At 37.8% G+C, this 18,632-nt stretch overlaps 1 protein-coding gene across 1 annotated transcript in view; it reads left to right on the top strand.

Annotated features, from left to right (window-relative positions):
• The first annotated feature begins 6,529 nt into the window (after positions 1-6,529).
• The window catches only part of htr1d (5-hydroxytryptamine (serotonin) receptor 1D, G protein-coupled), an 18,138-nt gene continuing 6,035 nt past the window's right edge, over positions 6,530-18,632 (top strand). The window contains exon 1 of the mRNA XM_016279917.1: positions 6,530-6,865. The gene's annotated coding sequence lies outside the window, so the exon portion shown is untranslated. The remainder of the gene's footprint in view (positions 6,866-18,632) is intronic.

Genomic DNA, 18,632 nt, shown 5'->3' with positions numbered 1-18,632 from the left:
CACAAAACAATAAGAAACAACTGTAAACACAAACCCCTGTGAACCTCCGCTGCTGTTCCTTAAGGCGGTGGAGGGCAGGAACTCTGAGCTTATACTGGTCTTACACTTCAGCTCTGTCAGCGAGATCCACACAATGGTGCCTCATGGGATAATAGAAAGAGGAATGAATGAGTGGATAAAGCCAGACATCACACAGAAATCAATGAGGCTTCATATTCTCAGAGATGGTCTGATTACCCTGTGGGCTGCCTGTCATGTTTAGGCTTGATGTCCATTGTCCTTTTAGATGCTATCATTAATCTCTCAGTGTTCTTCAGTTCCTTTGAAAGAGCAAAAAATAGATTAAGTAACTCAGAGACTGCCTAACATTAAATGGATGTTAAATACTCTTATTGAAAGTGGATACAATCTGATGCGGTCGGGCGTTGATGCCTTGTACCTGTGCCTCGTGAGAGTTAGTAAGTCAAATAAGATTCACTGTACAAAGACATTTTCAAAGCCTTTGAGATTTCTATTCATTTCTGTGCCAGTTGTGGTTTTTAGAGAACATCTGACACCTAAGATTAAATCTGACATATGATTCGGGATGGTTCCTAGGAGGATATATAATTAACTTGCTGTATAATCAGCAAGCACATTCTCCTTTGTGGATCATTCCAAATGATGCCTTGATAAACGGCCGCTCAGCTTTAAGAAGGTGTTGATTTTTCTTTTGTTTTTCTTTGGCTGTAAAACAGCTGTAATTAAAAAGACAAGAGCAACATGGCTTGTCATCTTCTTAAAGGGGTCATATGATGCGATTTCAAGTTTTCCTTTCTCTTTGGAGTGTTACAAGCTGTTCGTGAATAGATAAGATCCCTAAAGTTGCAAAGACTAAAGTCTCAAACCCAAAGAGATATCCTTTATAAAAGTTAAGACTCGTCCACGCCCTCCTAAAACGGCTCGTTTAAACATGCCCCCACATGTCTACGTCACTGTGTGGGAAGATTTGCATAACACCGCTCAAATGTATTCTCAAAGAAAGAAGGTGTAACTTTGATAATCGCTGTAGTATTGTTGCCGCCGCCACCATGTCATGGAGACGCTGTGTGTTTTGTTGTGAAAGCGAAACTACTTTGTTTGGCCTTCCAAAAGAGGACACAACTAGAAATCAGTGGTTAAGTTGTATTTACAACACTCTTCCAGAACAGTTCAAACCAAATATTCAGATGTGTGCAGCGCATTTTATGGAGGACGAGGACTGTTTCCTGGGAGAGTAGCCAACAATGCCGGAGTTCCAGGGAATTCAGTTCATCAGTGCGCATGCTGACCCTATACAGTCTATGATGCTGACAAATAATGCTGACTCACAACCTGTAAGTACGTTTACTTATTTAAAGGATTTGCCACTGATGATTCAAACACGAGTTTTGAGCAGTATAGAGTAGTGCTTGTTGTTTGTCGTTTCTCCGATCAAAAATGCAGACATGGTTTTATGTTTACGCGGCGCGATGCAACACAACGCGTAAAAAGATAGTATAAGAAATTATAATCAGTAATTATGTCCCCACTGGATGCAACAAATGCCTCGTTTATAATGGGTTTTATTGGTTTTGTCTCGTCGCGCTGGGACACGGCATCACAGTATGGTAAGGGGCGTAACATTTCCATCACACGATTGAGGTATCCAGCCAATCACAATGCACTGGATAGCTGGCAAATCAGAGCACACCTCACTTTTCAGAACGATGAGCTTTGTAAAAATCTACGCGCTTCAGAAAGGCGGGGCATAGAGGAGAAACAATAATGTACAGTATGTGGAAAATGTGTTTTTTTAACCTTAAACTGCATAAACACATTTCATTACACCAAATACTCAAAATGATGTTCTTTTTTAGCAACGTCATATGACCCCTTTGATAACTTTGATGAGATAATTTACTGCTATACGTTTAGAGAAAACTCGTCAGGTTTTTTTTTTTTTTTCGTAACTGGCACACTGTAGAACCAAGCAATATTGGACAGAAAAGACAAACTTGAAACCAAAAATAATTATATACCACTAAGCAACCTCACAATATCCAACCACCCACCTCCACACACACATACACACTATTTCTAACAGCACTGCACTCTTGTCAGTGATAATCCTCTCTGTGCCTTGCTTTCTTAAAGTAGATACTGAAACTCCTGAGAGATACACTTATGGCATGAAGATTTGTGTGTGTTGTTGTTGTGTGTGTAATGCAAGAGGATGTGAGACGGGGCGAGCTGAGATGTCTGGTGATTTTGGTGATGTACTCATCCAGAGCATAAACAGAGCCATGGATATTTCTCCTTCAGTGCCTTAGGACCATTACTGAAAAAGCGTGGACATGCTTATGCATCTGTGATGAATATGTTTTCTTTACATTCAGGAATGTTGGCAGTTCTAGCCTTGTCCTGTTAACCTGAAGAGGTTTGTGTGCAAATGTGTGTAAGTAGAAAACTACATTCTGCAAGGAAAGCAATTCTCTTTCAACAACCAATTCAATCAATATTTCAGACTGCAATGGTCTGCTAGTCAGAACTCATTAAATGGGTGAGTTAATAGTTATTTGGTTTAGACCAAGGATGTCGGTTCGGTTATATCGGTATTATTATCGGCCTAAATTGTATCTAATTGTGCTTGCCTATTTACCCTATTTTTAAATTTGCTGTAATCGAAAGCTCGCTTAAATTTAATCTTTAAAAACACTAAACACAAGTCTTAAAATGGATAATTGTTTTTTACACTAAACATTATATTGTTGTGATGGCCAAATTTATTTGCAGTGTTTAAAACTATTGATTTTTTTAGTTTACATTTTTAGAAATTTAATATCAGTCATATTCTCTGACTTATTGTATCGGCTACAATTTTAAATTCAGTGCATCCCTATTAAAATTTGTAGGGGCATTTAAAAATAAGCCAAGCTATATACACAGATACATATATATGGAAATCTCTAACTTGCCAGTCTGTGTAGGTTGTCACTTAATATAACAGCGGAGAATCTGAACCGTGAAAGTGTATGAATTTTGCTGAAATTCTCATTTTAAGAAGCCATGTGATCTTTCATGGTGTCGTGAGACAGACCCAAAAACAAAAGGATTTACAACAGTTTTGTAGTTTAGGCTGCATGCACACTAATGCATTATCATGCACCTACAGTATTTTTGCTCAGTCTGTTTACATTCACTTAAAACAACCAATTTCATTAAGATTGATACCAAATTAATATCAAAATGTGCCACTTTTTAAATTATTTTCTTGTTAATCACTATGCCATATCAGACCTGCAGTCCTGCACACGACGCCAGCAGGAATAAATTGAAAAATAAGTTGTAGAAATGATTTCGCTCAGAAATTTCTTGTAAATTTGGCAAGGAAGCAAGACATTTAAATAGTAGGAAAAAATGGAAAAGTATTTTTTTGTAAAATGCACTCCAGTAATCTTTGTTTTTATTGACAAATTTGAACAATCATTGTTTACAGTGTATCCATTTTAAAACATTCGCTTGCAGTAACCTTTCCTCACTTACATAAAGTATTGTTTTGAGAGCCTAAAGCAGCACAAAAGACCTGCATCATCGGTGTGAGTGTGAGTGGGACTGCGTTACCTAACTGAACAACCCACTGAATCAGTTTACTTGCGACTTGTGTCTGAACAAGTGTTTTTATAAAAGGAAATCAAATGCTTTCATTTAAAAAATGAAACATGGCACAGCAACAGTCAGTACTTATATTGCGTTTAATCAATCTGAGTACTGTAGCTAGAAATATGGGTAGGGATTAATCACTAGTCTTTGGTAGACTTCCATCTTTACCCAAATCTACACCATAGATTACACATAAGACATAACTGATTCATGACCCATTTCTGGATTTCTGAATCAAGAAAATTTGGAATTGTTCAACTCAATCTTTGCTAGCCCTCTACACTAGATATGTCATTGTCATTCAATCACATATCTAGTGCAGAGGGCTAGCAAAGATTGAGTGGAACGATTCCAAATTTTCTGTCGAATTCAATCACAACACAGCTTAATACAAGTACCTATTCATTCACACACTCACATACATACAAAGCACCCTACACTCTTAAAAATAAAGGTGCTTCACGATGCCATAGAATAACCTTTTTGTCCAAATGGATCCATAAAGAACCTTTAACATCTGAATCTTTGTGGTGAAAAAAGGTTCTTCAGATTTTAAAAAGGTAAGAAAGAGATGGTTCTTTAAAGAACCTTTGACTGAATGGTTCTTTGTGGAACCAAAAATGGTTCTTCTATGGCATCGCTGTGAAGAACCTTTTGAAGCACCTTTATTTTTAAGAGTGTATGTTAATTAAGTCACAATGGGATTTGTCTGTTTATTATGATGTGTGACAGGCATAGTATAGGCTACATTACTCTCTTTCGCTTCAAATTTTGCAAATGAACTTTGTTGATACTCAGCAAATTTTCTATGCAGTATTCCGCACATGTTTGGCAACCTATGCAATTTATCCTCAGAATGAGTTGTGTTTAATCGTTCGAGGCTGAACAGCGGGTCTGGGTTTTTGTCACACATCTCTGTTTGATTTATAGACTGGTGTCACACGCTTAACCACATGGCGATTTCTTTTCCTTGCAGTGAAAATAAGATCACGCAGGGTTTTTAATGTTATCGCTGGTTTAATAATGATTTCTGGTAGTGTGACACCTTCCCAAACCAATTTGTGGGTTTCTACTCTTAGGTGGCTTATCATTCTTTAGCAAAACAGCCTGTCAGAGGTGAGTCAGGTTTTCTCAGAGCTGACCAAATTCTGATTCATGTTGCTGATTCACGTAGCTAGAACTGATAACTGATCACATAAGAGATCTTAAGTAAATGTCCTGCTCATGGTTTGAATGCCTTAAACTTTACTTTTAGATAATCTTCAAATTATGTGATAAGCCTTGTACACATGATCATCTCATGATTACTGAGTGATTTAATTGCCAACTTCAGCTTATTATACACATGGCCTACACATAGTCATCAGCATATCATTGTGACAGAAGGTACGACCATATTGAGTTTTATTATTTTTTTCCTATTCATTTTTTATGGACATTGAAATATACACTACATGACAAAATTATTGGGACATGTGACCATTATACCAACAGGAACTTTATTGACATTGCATTCTAAATACATAGAAATTAATATGGAGCTGGTCCCCCTTTGTAGCCATAACAGCTTCCACTCTTCTGGGAAGACTTTCCACAATATTTTGGAGTGTTTCTGAGGGAATTTTTGGCCATTCATCCCCTAGAGCTTTTGTGAGGGCAGGCACTGATTTTGGATGAGAAGACTTGGCTCGCAATCTTCATTCCAGTTCATTCCAAAGGTGAGATCAAGGCTCTGTGCAGGCCAGTCAAGTTCTTCCACACCAAACCCATCCAATCATGTCTTTATGGACCTTGCATTGTGCACTGGGGCACAGTCATGCTGGAATAGAAAAGAGCCTTCCCCAAACTGTTCCCAAAATGGTGGAAGCATTGTCCAAAATGTCTTGGTATCTCTTCACTGGAAGTAATCCCTGAAAATGCCCCCATGCCATTACCCATCCTCCACCAAACTTTACAGCTACAGTCAGGCAGGTAACATTCTCCTGGTATCTGCCAAACCCAGACTCGCCTATCAGAAAAGCACGATTCGTCACTCCATAGAACACGTTTCCACTGCTCCAGAGTCCAGTAGTGGCATGCTTTACACCACTCCATCTAACGCTTGGCATTGCATTTGGTGATGTGAAGCTTCCATGCAGCTGCTTGGCCATGGAAACTCATTCATGTGACTTTTACGGACCAGTCATGCACCTCAACACTCAGTAACCCCGCTCTGTGACGTCACATGATCTTCTGCTTTGTAGCTTTTATAACCATAGTTTCACAACGACTATCATGGTAAGTGTAGCAAAACCATGGTTAATTTGTGGTTACCATGGTTATCTATAGTAACCATAGTTTTTTGTAGTAAAACCATGGTTAATTTTCATAAGGCTTCCTTACCGTTCTCATAACTTTAGAGAAATTAGAGGGAAAACGGTTAGCCTATGTATTCAAATGATTGGGCCAATTATAACCGTCCCATTTTAAATGAGTTGAACCAGTATATTTATACAAAGAGCCTATATTATGTTTCAATTGTTGTCTGTTTTAAGACTATGCATTTCCAATGAACGTATTTTGTCAAGCTATACTAATACATCCAGCTCAGTAGTAGGGACCGCTGGCTGTCTTTCATGGCGCGTCTCAGAGGAAAGAGCGCGAAGGTAACGCTTCGTTAATCAGATAGTTAGAAAGAAAGGCTTTCAAAGAAATTCAGAAAACTTGTTGACATTTACAGACGGACCTCAGAGAACGTAGACGGAGCGCTGCGGCAGGACTTCAGAGATAGAAAAAGAGAGGGAGAGTGCGTGCGTGCGTGCGTGTGTGTGTGTGTGTGAGAGAGAGAGGGAGATAGAGATAGAGAGAGAGGATGAAAGAGAGAGCAGAGAAGACGAAACGGGACAGTGTACTCTTGCGTAATCGTTGCTTTGCGCCAAGTAAATGAATTAATATATTTTTTATTCTCAGGTGGTGATAAAATTATTCAAATATATAAGTGATATACGCTATAAAGTGTGTTCTCGTCTAGCTTTGGAGTCTCGTGCAATTAGCTATGCATGATCCTTACCCATAATACGCGGAGCTGGAAAAGGCTCAACGCAAAGTATGCAAAACGTAAGTGACCGACTTAAAAGTAAAAGTTATTTTGGATACTCGACTTGAAACGGACTGGTGACTTTGTCTCCCGCGTGATGAAATGATGAAAACCTGCAACTTCAGCTTGGTAAGTTTTTGAAACCCCTGACGATATCTTGCTCAGTCTGAATCCGTTAAGATGGGTGCTCAGAATGCAGTGACTCTCGTTTCATTTCTGAACGTTGAAAACATTAATGCGTGTCAGCTGGTCAATTAAAACGTTGAAATGTTTAGTAGCCTACGTTAATTTTGTTAACAAAAACTATCACATTATAGAAAGCTTGTTGTTTTGGGGTAAAAGCTAAATGTGTATGAATTACTTAAGGTGATGTTTTTTTTCCTCTCTGTCCTGAACCCTGTTAAAAATAGCTGTGTTTTGGAACATGTTTGCTGGTGTCTAGCTGGTGCAATGGCCATTAGTTAGTCCGTGCTGTTTTTTTTGTTGGTGTAAGATTGTCTATGATCTTGCTATCAGGTAGAAACAGGTATCATGTTTCAAAACACAAATAGCATCTTAAGCTGGAATTTCCAGCAGAAAGGTGCTCTGGTAGCATATCATGTAATCAGGTTGGTGTAAGATTGTCTATGATCTTGCTACCAGGTAGAAACAGGTATCATGTTTCAAAACACAAATAGCATCTTTAGCTGGAATTTCCAGCAGAAAGGTGCTCTGGTAGCATATCATGTAATCAGTTAGTATCATGATTTATAATAGAAGCTAATACAAACCTGAGGCAAACAGCAGGTAGAAAACAACATCAGCATGAGAAACTCATAATGCACCATCAATAAGATAGTTTATAGATGCATTCCCTGCCCAAAACACAGCCTAAACCGGTTTGCTGTTAATATTGTGCTTGCAGGATTAATTTTAGGCTAGTTTAAATTGTTTTTTTTTTGTTTTTTTGCATGGTTGAAAGTCAAAACTCATAGCGCCGAGTCAGACCATGTTTCTTTTCCTGTTTTCTTCCTAACACCCCCCACCACATTTTTTAAATGAAGAAAGCCCACTGTGATGTTAATTAACAGCCTTAATTACTCTTGTGGTGTGATGCTCAATCCATCAGGCTGAGTTTTTGAATGTCTGTGTCATGGATGACCATTGTTAAAGGTTAAATACTGTGCTTGCAGGATTAATTTTAGGCTAGTTTAAATTGTTTTTTTTTTGTTTTTTTGCATGGTTGAAAGTCAAAACTCATAGCGCCGAGTCAGACCATGTTTCTTTTCCTGTTTTCTTCCTAGCACCCCCCACCACATTTTTTAAATGAAGAAAGCCCACTGTGATGTTAATTAACAGCCTTAATTACTCTTGTGGTGTGATGCTCAATCCATCAGGCTGAGTTTTTTGAATGTCTGTGTCATGGATGACCATTGTTAAAGGTTAAATAAATTGTTAAATGAATGTGTGTTTGAGTTTTACACTCGTATCAGGATGTATAAACTCTCAGCAGTGCTGTGATAATATATAAAGGGCAGAGCACTACTGGTCACTGTAGCTTGCGGAACGGCAACGTCGTTAAATCACATATGCATAATTGCTCTTTTCTCCTCTCTCACTTTTTTGCCTTTCTCTCGCCTCTTTCCTCCCACTTTGTCACCCTCCCTTGTCTGACTCTCATGCCAACACACCACACGCACAGCACAACTGCAGTGTGTGAGATGGACAGATAGCTGGTGTGAAAGGGGAGCATATGTGTTGGCTCTTTGAAAGCTCAGCGTGAATCGTCAGCAGAAAGCTGTGACCTCTCCGAGCAAATCCTCTTTCCAAACCTGCCCGAATGACCAGACCCGATGTATAAATGTGAGAAATAATTGCATATAAGCATTCTGAAACATGATGCTTTGTAAACCTAATCCAGTGGGAAATACAGAGACATGTTAGTTTACTGTGGTGACTCATTGAAAGCATCTTTTTACATTTTTAATTACCACAATGCTGAGTCAAGTACATTTTTCTGTTGCAAAGGTTTTGCATGTGGGAGGAATATATTCTTCTCTGTTCTTTTGAGATTTACCATGTTTGTTTGTCTCTAAAATCACTTTTCTGTTTAAATTTCAACTCATTTCAGCTTTAATTTAGAAATGTTTTTGGATAGAAACTCAATATTTAACCTTCAAACATGGTTATATTTTATATTAATACATCATTTAGTTTATTTATTAAGCAGTTTTCCTCTTGCACACCATTTCTATCCATATTCTAGGTGATTTCAGGTTTTACTGTCCTTGTAGTGACATTTGGTATGCACAATGAGGGTAAAACCTGACTCCTCCACACCTATATGTTCCATAGGTATTCTCTAAGGATGGGTGTCCATCTCCAGCTATATGAAATAAATGAAAGAGATAAATTATACTGAGATTAAATGTAGAAAGCGGAAGATTGGGGAAGGGAGGAGAGCACCTGGCACTTTTTTTTGTTGCTCAAAACACGAGTGTCTCTCAGTATAAACTCAGAAGCGGTGGAATGTTGCATTTGTGTAACCCTGGCAACATCTCTGGAGAATCAAAGCAATTCAGGTCTTCATTTTAGTAGATAACTAGTCATGGCAGATAGATGGGGATTTTATATACACGGATTCATTTCATAATCGTTATGGTTTATAGTTATGCTTTTGGGGTTTTATAGTAAGCATCATTACTGATTTTAGGTAAACATATATTTTATCATTTGCTTTACACAGTTTAACTACACACAGTATTTCTTTTGCTATAAGATAAGATCACATGTCGAGTGTCTAGAAGATGGATGTGCATTAATATATTAATGCATTCAGAATAAAGGGATGGGACTTCAGAATAGGGCTGTTAGGTGTCAGTGTGTGAAAACATATGTAATTTTCTTTCCAATTACATCTACGTAAGCCTGTGAAATTGACTTGGCATGAAGAAGGTATTGGGATATTCACTGGTTGCCAGTCCCACACTGATCCTGGATTTAGTATAGAGGGTTTGAAATTGTCTTCACCCTGTAAATTAGCAAAAGAAACGGTCAGCAATACAGATTCAGAGGATGCATATATGCATGTATATGTATTTAGCTGTATTTGTGTTTAGGAGATAATTTCAATTTATTTAGTCAGTTTAGCCAGTTTTTGCTACCAAACCTCTGACTAAACTGGCTATGTGTGTTTGATGAATCTTATTTGCATGTATTTATATTAAATATATAGACTGTAATAGACTAGGTATGTAGGCTCTAGACATAGAGCAGGGAACAACAAGTACAGTTTATTCATCTGTATTTTCTGTATGTAGGACAAATTAAATTAGTCAGATTTTTTTTTTTTTGTAATTCATCAACAGTATGACTCAAAGCTTTTGTGTCTTATTCGAGGTAATTCTGGAGTCCTGCATATTAAACTCAACACAATACCCCAAAAAAACCTCCGCTTAATCCCATTGAGATCATTTTAATCTGGGATTTTCTGAAGGAAGAACGTACTGACGAGGCATACACAATATTCCCTCACAATATTTGTCAGCTGAAGCATCTGACATAGTTTGACATATTTATATTTCTCATTTGCCTTACAGCTGTAATTGTTTTTTTTAAATATAACCTTTAAAGTACCCTAATTTCTCATTTCACCTTCTGCTCTACAGAACTCACTCATATTTGTGGATATGATTTTTTCTCTCTCTGTCATTTGTATTTTATAATTGTTTTTCCCCAGTGTGTGAGTTCATTACACTGTAATGGATGATTACATAATATCTATAACTACCTCCAGATCATTAGCATTTACTGCCTCTCTGTTCTATTTCTATCCAGTCATTACAGTCAATTTCTACCCATGAGACAAATATGGCACAAAAAAGATTTTTAAAAGTCTGTCTTGACAGCTTTGCTTTGTTGATGTGTTCTGCTGAAGTTACTATGCCTTTTTACATCTTGCTATAATGTGAGGTATACTACCAGGTTTGATTATAGGCTACTTGACTAAATTTATATTCCTGATTATTTTTAAAACAAGTTTGTCAAATGTATTTGTTTATTTTGGAAAACAAATGGTGTTCTTTTTGGTGTTCCACAGAGGCTAAAAGATCAACTCATTGACCAAAGACAGTCTGTGAATAATGTGTGCAGTGCTGAGGCTCTTGTAAGGTGACTTCTGAGGGTTTATCTCAGTCTTCTATTGTGCTTTCAACACAGTCATCGATTTCTAATCATTACATACAATCTCTGCATTTTTTTTTACTCACACAGGCATGTTCGCTCACACACATAAGACATGTGTGTTAGGCATCAAGGATTGTCCCACTTTACTGTTCACTTACAGAATTAAATATATAACACCTCTGGTGTAGCAAGGTCTTCTTCAATTCTAGCTCTCTTTCAACACATCTGATGCAACTTCAAGATGCTTTGCGTAAACTGGATATCTTTGAGAATATGTATGTGCGTGTGTGTGTGTGTGTGTGTGTGTGTGTGTGTGTGTGTGTTATAGACAAAGTTTGGTGTTAAAGAAAAAATCATTACCCTTTAAAAGGTTCTGTCCATCACTCCCTTGCAGGGTAGAAATAATAGGCCATCTTGGTGGAGAAGCGGCTAAAGGGTTTTTTTCTCACTGAGAGCCAGATTGTTATATACAGCAAGAGTTAGTCTTAAGGAGAAAATCCCACAGCATTGTATATCCACCACCTTGAGCTGTTCAGGTTTGGAACAAGTCTTGACCTTCATAAGTGGCTTAATTTAAACTCAGGTCAAGTCCAGCTGAATTCATTTTTAAAAAAGACAGGTGATCATGTTATCTGATTCAGCAGGTTCAGGTTCAGTGCCAGCCAAGCTCTCAGCAGAGATGATTGAATGCTGTTCTTCTGAACTATTAAAAATTCATCACTTCCCAGGTTCCACCATGTCACTGCAGTCTTTGTGTTCTGTGGAGCCTGACGTGATGGAGGAACTCAACGTGTTCATCAAGCATTCAGAGGTGTCTCTGTGTTTCAAAGCTCCTTGTCTAAAACATGTTTTCCATTATTTTTGAAATGTTGACTTTTAGAGAAGTCAGTGGTTGTTTTTCTCTACACATGTGCTTTGAAGATTGAAACGACTTCGAAACATGCTTCAAAGAAAGAAATGCTATGAGTTCATCTGACAAGGACAGATAGCTTTACCTTGTTACGATCTTTATTTCCTTACCGCAGATGGTACAGATTACCTCTTCACCTAATGTGCTTAGATTGGTCCACAGTTTCGTGATTCACCCAGAGTTTCGGTGCTTGGGAGAAGAACAGTGCAGAGAATCTTAAAGAAATAGTTCACCCAAAATATGATTTAAAAAAAAAAAAATCATCATTTACTCACCAACCATCATGTCATTGCAAGCCTGATTTTTTCACAAATCGCAAATTGGCGGAAATAGTTGAAAAATGCACTGAGGGCTGTCAAGTGAGGATGCATAATATATATCTGTACCATATCAGTTATTGCCATTTTTTTAGATTTCTTATTGAATATATTTTGGCTGATATTGGATGTTTGTTTGTTTTTTCATTTTGAGAACCTTTTCTATTATCTAACACTTGCTTAAAGCTGAGATAATAGAAAAAGACTAAGATCTTTAAAAAAAGAAAAGATCTTTAATAAGACTAATGATAAATAACACTTTTAAATGTAGTCTTTAGCTAATCTTAAAATGAATACCCATTTTTTCATACACATATATGGTATGAAAAAATGGGTATTCATTTTAAGATTTGCTAAAGACTACATTTAAAACTGTAGTCATTTCAATGTACTGCATTTAAAACTATTGATTTTTTAAATTTAATTTATTTAGTCAGCTTTACCAGCTAATTGGTATATGCCAAAATATGAATATTGGCCACGACGGCATGAAGGTGTCCCATTTGAGTTGTGCATTATTCTAAATCTTCTGAAGCCATTTGCCATTACAAAATATGGTGTCATTGACTTACTGACAATGTCAATCAAACCTGAAGTGACACATATACAGCAGATTATTGTAAATAATGACCTAAATTTCAGCATGTTCCTCACACAAATCTATTGCATGGCTTGAGAAGAACTTGAAGTCTGTAAATAAGTCATACAGGTTTGGAACAACATGAAGGTGAGTACATGATGGTGACAGGTGAACTGTTTCTTTAAGATTTTCAACTCTGCTTCAAAATGTCTTCACTACAACTAAAGACATTTTATGATTGAAACGGTGAAGGCTTATCTGCTAGAGCTATTTTAGGAGTGCTAACTGTTTAGCATGGGATTCTGAGTTCTGCAGTGTAATTCAGTCAGAGGTTTACATGATTAGTGAAGGTTTAAGAAGGTAACAGATGAAAATCACATGAACACTGTGAGGCTTAGGGTCTTTTGCGGCTTAGCTGGTTTAACACTGATGAGATGCCAAACTATATTTTAAAACATCGCAGCACTAGAATCTTTCCCACATGCTTGTGGATCTTTGTTGGATTCTATAGAGTTGTAGAGACACTGATTGAATAGCCGATGAGAGTCGACAAGCATCTTCTGTTCAGCACAGCAAGGTTCCAGATTTGAGGTGATTGAGGATGTTCCCATGAACAGATCAAAGCAGAGTTGATACCTTGTATCTGACACTTTTATTCCAACTATAAAAGAAAATGGTCTTTTATTATTTGATGAACAATTCAGACTCTGTACTGTTCCATTTGTAAAATCGAATTTGCTTTGCCTGTAGATAATTGCTAGGTTTTCTATAGCTCACTCTTAGGACAACCATTGAATCACAACCATTTAATGAGTTAAATCAGCCTTAGGCTACATTGATATTGATTGTTCCCAGATACATTGATCAGCACAAATGAACAAGTGTGTTTAGACTCTTCTGTTTATTGATATACACAGACCCTGCATGTCACTCTGACGATATTTGACCCGTCATCATAAAGCTCTTGAATCTATAATTCAAATGCAGCGCACGTTGCCCGGAGTCTCTGGGGCTTGGACCAAATCCCAGGTTTCAAACTCAAGCCACACACTTCACCTGTTCTTCAATATTTAATTCAGAAAAGCAAACAGCTGTCCTGCCTCAACAAAACACCTTCACACTTATCATTCTTGGCCTCTGTTAACGGCCAGGTTCATGAAGGTTTGATGAATCGCATCTACAAGGACATTCACACCAAGAGTGAAAAGGTCGAAGGGGCAAGAAAATATATTTGCAGGGCTGAGCACTTATTTGATTGGAAAGAACACCGGGACATGATAACAATACAGTAAGAGTCAAAGCGCTGTTTTCTGAAGAAAGAGTTCTATATCAGTTCAATCGGTTGTTATCTACCAGATGCTTTTCAACCCAATGTGACCTACGGTGCAGTAATTACAGCTCCAGCCCTCTGGAGCAATCTAGGGTTCCCCTTCAGGAACTCGAGCTGCGTCGAGTCGCTTTGGGAACGTCCTTGCATGACCGCGTTCTGAAGCACGTGTCAAATCTGTCCAATGGAGCAGTGAGACGTCACGGGCAGGGTGACATAAGCACCAGAAAGCATAAAAGCTCTTCAGTAGCACTCTGTGTATGTGTCTGTCTATTTACTGTTGTCTGTCCGCACAAGCACTCATATATATAAAACAATGAGAAAGTCTATGGCGAGCGAACGGCATTACAAATGCTATGTTTCTCCCTGCCCACAATATCTAGCGGCAGGGGATACACACGATTTGTGTGTCGTTTGTTTAGGAGCGAAGCATGCACGGTTAGCTTTCGAGCAGCTGATTGTCATCACTAGCATTCGCAAAATAAAATATCGTTTGGCCAGCCTAGAAACAAGACGCTCGTCCTAAAAATAATTAGACAAGCATGTTCTGAATCCAGATCACAGCCTTCACGACGGGGGCCTTCCGTTTTCCCCGATCTCCATGCTGAGGTGTCAAGATCGTGGGAGAAACCGTACTCATCCCGTATTACAGCCCCACAGTCTCGAATTATTCAAAAGAACATCGTGGGGCTGAATGATAAGGTATATGGGGCGATGCCAGTGGTGGAGCAGACGCTTGCGAGCTATCTCTCCCCATCCTCAGCATCGTCCCTGAAGGCCCTAGCCTACGAGTCCTCTGGCCTCCTGTCACCTATGGGCCATACTCCTCGACCAGGAGTATGGCGGCCTCCAAGGCTTTCAGCTTTGGTGTGGCCTTGCAGGACATTTGTGCTGCGGCGGGCTGGTCCTCTCCGCACACTTTTGTCCGCTTTTACAACCTAGACCTGGCTTCTACCCCAGGTTCCCAAGTTCTCTCTTCGTGATGTGCTCATAGGATACACACACAGGCAGGGACTTGGTAGTATGGCGCAGTGGGTATTCTCGTTCCCAAAGCGACTCGACGCAGCTCGAGTTCCTGAAGGGGAACGTCTCTAGGTTACGTATGTAACCATGGTTCCCCGAGGGAACGAGACGCTGCGTCTCTTTGCCATACTCCCTGCATCCCTGCAGGAGCTACTTCATCGAAGCTGGGTGGCGCCCGGCCGGATGCGCTTTTATGCTTTCTGGTGCTTACATCACCCTGCTCGTGACGTCTCGCTGCTCCATTGGACAGATTTGACATGTGCTTCAGAACGCGGTCACGCAAGGGCGTTCCCAAAGCGACTCGACGCAGCATCTCGTTCCCTCGGGGAACCATGTTTACATACGTAACCTAGAGACGTTCACAGCCTGCATTATCAGAAATAAAACCACCGCTCTATGTTAAAGAGAAGAGAAACCGATCAGATAACTCATTACATCATGCATTTATTGGCTCTTCTCTACAGCTCTATTTGAATAAACTTGTGTGACCTTATACCTTACTGCTGAATGAAAGGTTACCCTGGACCTTAGAAACGCAATAGGACTGCATAGAGCTCTACAAATTAAGGTCACTGCTTGTACGCCGATATTGAACTGGTCCTTAGAGCTTGCTAGAATCGTAATCCTTCAGTGAAGACAACTGAGCTGTTTGGCAGTGTAGTCTCTGTGCTTGTGTGTCAACTACAATACCAGACTCTTGAATCTTGAATCAATCTCTTGATTGCTGCTGTCTGTTTTTGATTTGTGTTTTTCCCTATATTCATTACCTTACAGGGATCAACAATAATGTTTTTTTTTCTGCTGGTAGTTCTGATATGCACTTGCCCTATCAATATTTTCAATTCTCAATTTTTAAATGGTTTAAATTATATTATTGATCAAAAAATGACTTTAGCTTTAGCAACAATTTATGTATCAGAAAAAAATAAAATTTCTGTTGGTAGTTTTTGCACTTTTGCACAAATTTGCACTTGCCCTGTCAATATTTTCAATTATCCATTTTTTCAGCAACAATTTATGTGTAAAAAAAACAAAATAATAATAATAAATAAATATATAATTCAACAATAATGCTTTTTTTCTGCTGGTAGTTTAGATTTGCACTTTCTCTGCCAATATTTTCAATTATAATTTTTTTAGATAGTTTAAATTGTATTAGTGATCAAAAAATGTATCGTATCTATTTCTTAGCAACAATTTATGTGCATCAGAAAACAATATAATTTCATATTATTTATTTTTAAGGCTTATTTGTTTGTTTATTGTACAATGTACAATGAAGTCAATGTTGTTGTCAGAATATCTTCTGCTTTAGAACAAAGAAAATCATACAGGTTTGGAAAGACAAGAGGGGAAGTAAATGATGACAGAATTAAATTTTTTGGGAACTCTTTCTCTATATATATTTTTAATCAGTACCAAAATATTACAGATAATTTTCTACAAATAATTAAATTATAGTTGTAGTGACACTGGTGCAATATAGTAACCGAAATTATCTTAATGTGTCCTGGTCCACCTTAGTGCCCTTATAACTTTAAGTCTAATAGTATGTCATATAAGTCATATGAAGTTCTGGGTGTTTAATTCAAGTCTCCAGTTGTACTTATTTCTACATCGGTATGCTTTTACACACATCAACACCCTGAATAATACCACTTGTCCACTCATCGCTGTTCAAAACTTGAACAAAGTTCAGAGCCAAAGCCAAACACAACAACAAGGGCAAGAGTGGGAGGAGATGATGTTGAAAGGCAGAAATGGAGGAGGTCAAACGGTATCAAAGAGACATGTGAAGCCTGCCGGCATACTTCGCACCAAGGTTTTTTTTTTCAGTGTTTTTTTGGTGCAAATGTGACACTTATCAGACCTGACAGAAGAGAAGAAAGGTCAGAGAATCTCTGTTGGGCCTTGGGTAGATTTGTATTACAATTTTTGACCTACTTGTTGGACACAGACATTTACATTTCAAATTTACAATTATGTACTGGGCAAAGGCTTTCATACAAAAGCAACTACTATTTTAAAAAAGGAAGTGGAAGAAAGGAAGAAAAGACATGTGTCCTTGCAGAAGTGTGAAGATCTGACCTAATTATAACTTCTTGTAAGAAATGAAAAAGTATAGCACAGAAATACCTACTGACGAGTCTAGGAGATACAGTCACCTTGGGGATACAGGACAAAGTCACTTTGGGCAAATATTTACCAATGTGCCACATTTAGACCACACACTTGCTTTTGCATTAAATTAATATAGACACCCTTCAACATCTAGGTTTGAATGATTGGAATGTTTCCATACAAAATTATATAGTTTACATTACATACTACATTGTAGAACATAGAATTTTTCATAACATTTAATTAATTTTGATAACATTTACAATATTACTTTTTTTAATTAAATAAATTAAACCTAGGTGAGCATAAGACTTCTTTCAGAAATATAAAAAAAATTCAAACTCTTTGCCTTCAAAGTATATTTTTATAATATTTTGTTAGGCAATCATGAAGGTTCGGTTCAGACCCCTGTGAAGCAGAATTTTGCTGAGATGTTACCCTTTAACGTAGCCTTTGCACTACTTCCCAGCCCAACTCACCTCCTTAAACTGACAATGACAGTCCCACAGTTATGCCCACAACAGCTTGATCTTCAAAAAGAACACACTGTTTTTGAAGTTTGGAAAGTGTCAGAATGTATTAACTCAATAAGGTACATCCCAAATCCCATCAGATCACATGTTCAAAAATTCAAAAGCTTTAGCGCAACTTCGAACCTTGTTCGTACCTTCCAGAAGTGCATCACAACCTCCTACGGTTCCTAGTAGTTCTGTTATCACACATGCCCACAAAAGGTGCTTCTTAATAGAAAATGTGTGAAATGGTGGTACTTACCTGGTGAATCATCCAGAGTGGTGGAAGAGGCACAATGGTTTTTGTTAACCCTTTGTTAACTGTGCTCCTCCTACACATCTGAGCTGCATCTAAGAAGACAGAAAACATTTATAGTGTATGCGTTAGTGTCACATTGCCTCCAAAACATGTCCCGTATAAATGCATGTTGAGGAGATTTCAGGACCTCAGTTCTGCTCACTTATCAAAGCTAATACTGAGGTCATGGGTCTTTTTAAGTCATTCAAATTGGGCATAAATTTGTTATGAAGCTATCTCACGACCAATTCATACATATTTTACAAGGTGGCTAATTCGTATGTATTAGTACAACCTAATTTGTAAGATTTTGATTGATTTCTGTATAGGTTTAGGGGTGGTCATTCTTATGAATTCCTGCAAATTTGCCACCGCGTAAAATGCGTATGATATTTCACAAAGTGTAGAAATTTGTACGAGTGAGGTCGTTCGAATTTGTACGAATTAGCCACCTCATAAAATATGTAAGAATAGGAAGGATCAGATAATGGCAACTTCACATTTGAAGTTCAATTATTGGAGTTTAATTATTTATAATATTGTTATTGATTAAAGAAAACTTAAATGTTAAATGAATAATTGTTAAATATGAACAATTATTATTTAAATATATGTATATATATATACTGTATGTATATATATAT

This window comes from Sinocyclocheilus grahami, unplaced genomic scaffold, assembly GCF_001515645.1.
Source record: "Sinocyclocheilus grahami isolate Dianchi unplaced genomic scaffold, SAMN03320097.WGS_v1.1 scaffold134.1, whole genome shotgun sequence".
NCBI classification, from domain to species: domain Eukaryota; kingdom Metazoa; phylum Chordata; class Actinopteri; order Cypriniformes; family Cyprinidae; genus Sinocyclocheilus; species Sinocyclocheilus grahami.
Note: the sequence above shows the minus strand (reverse complement) of the source record. Positions and strands in the feature narration are given on the sequence as shown.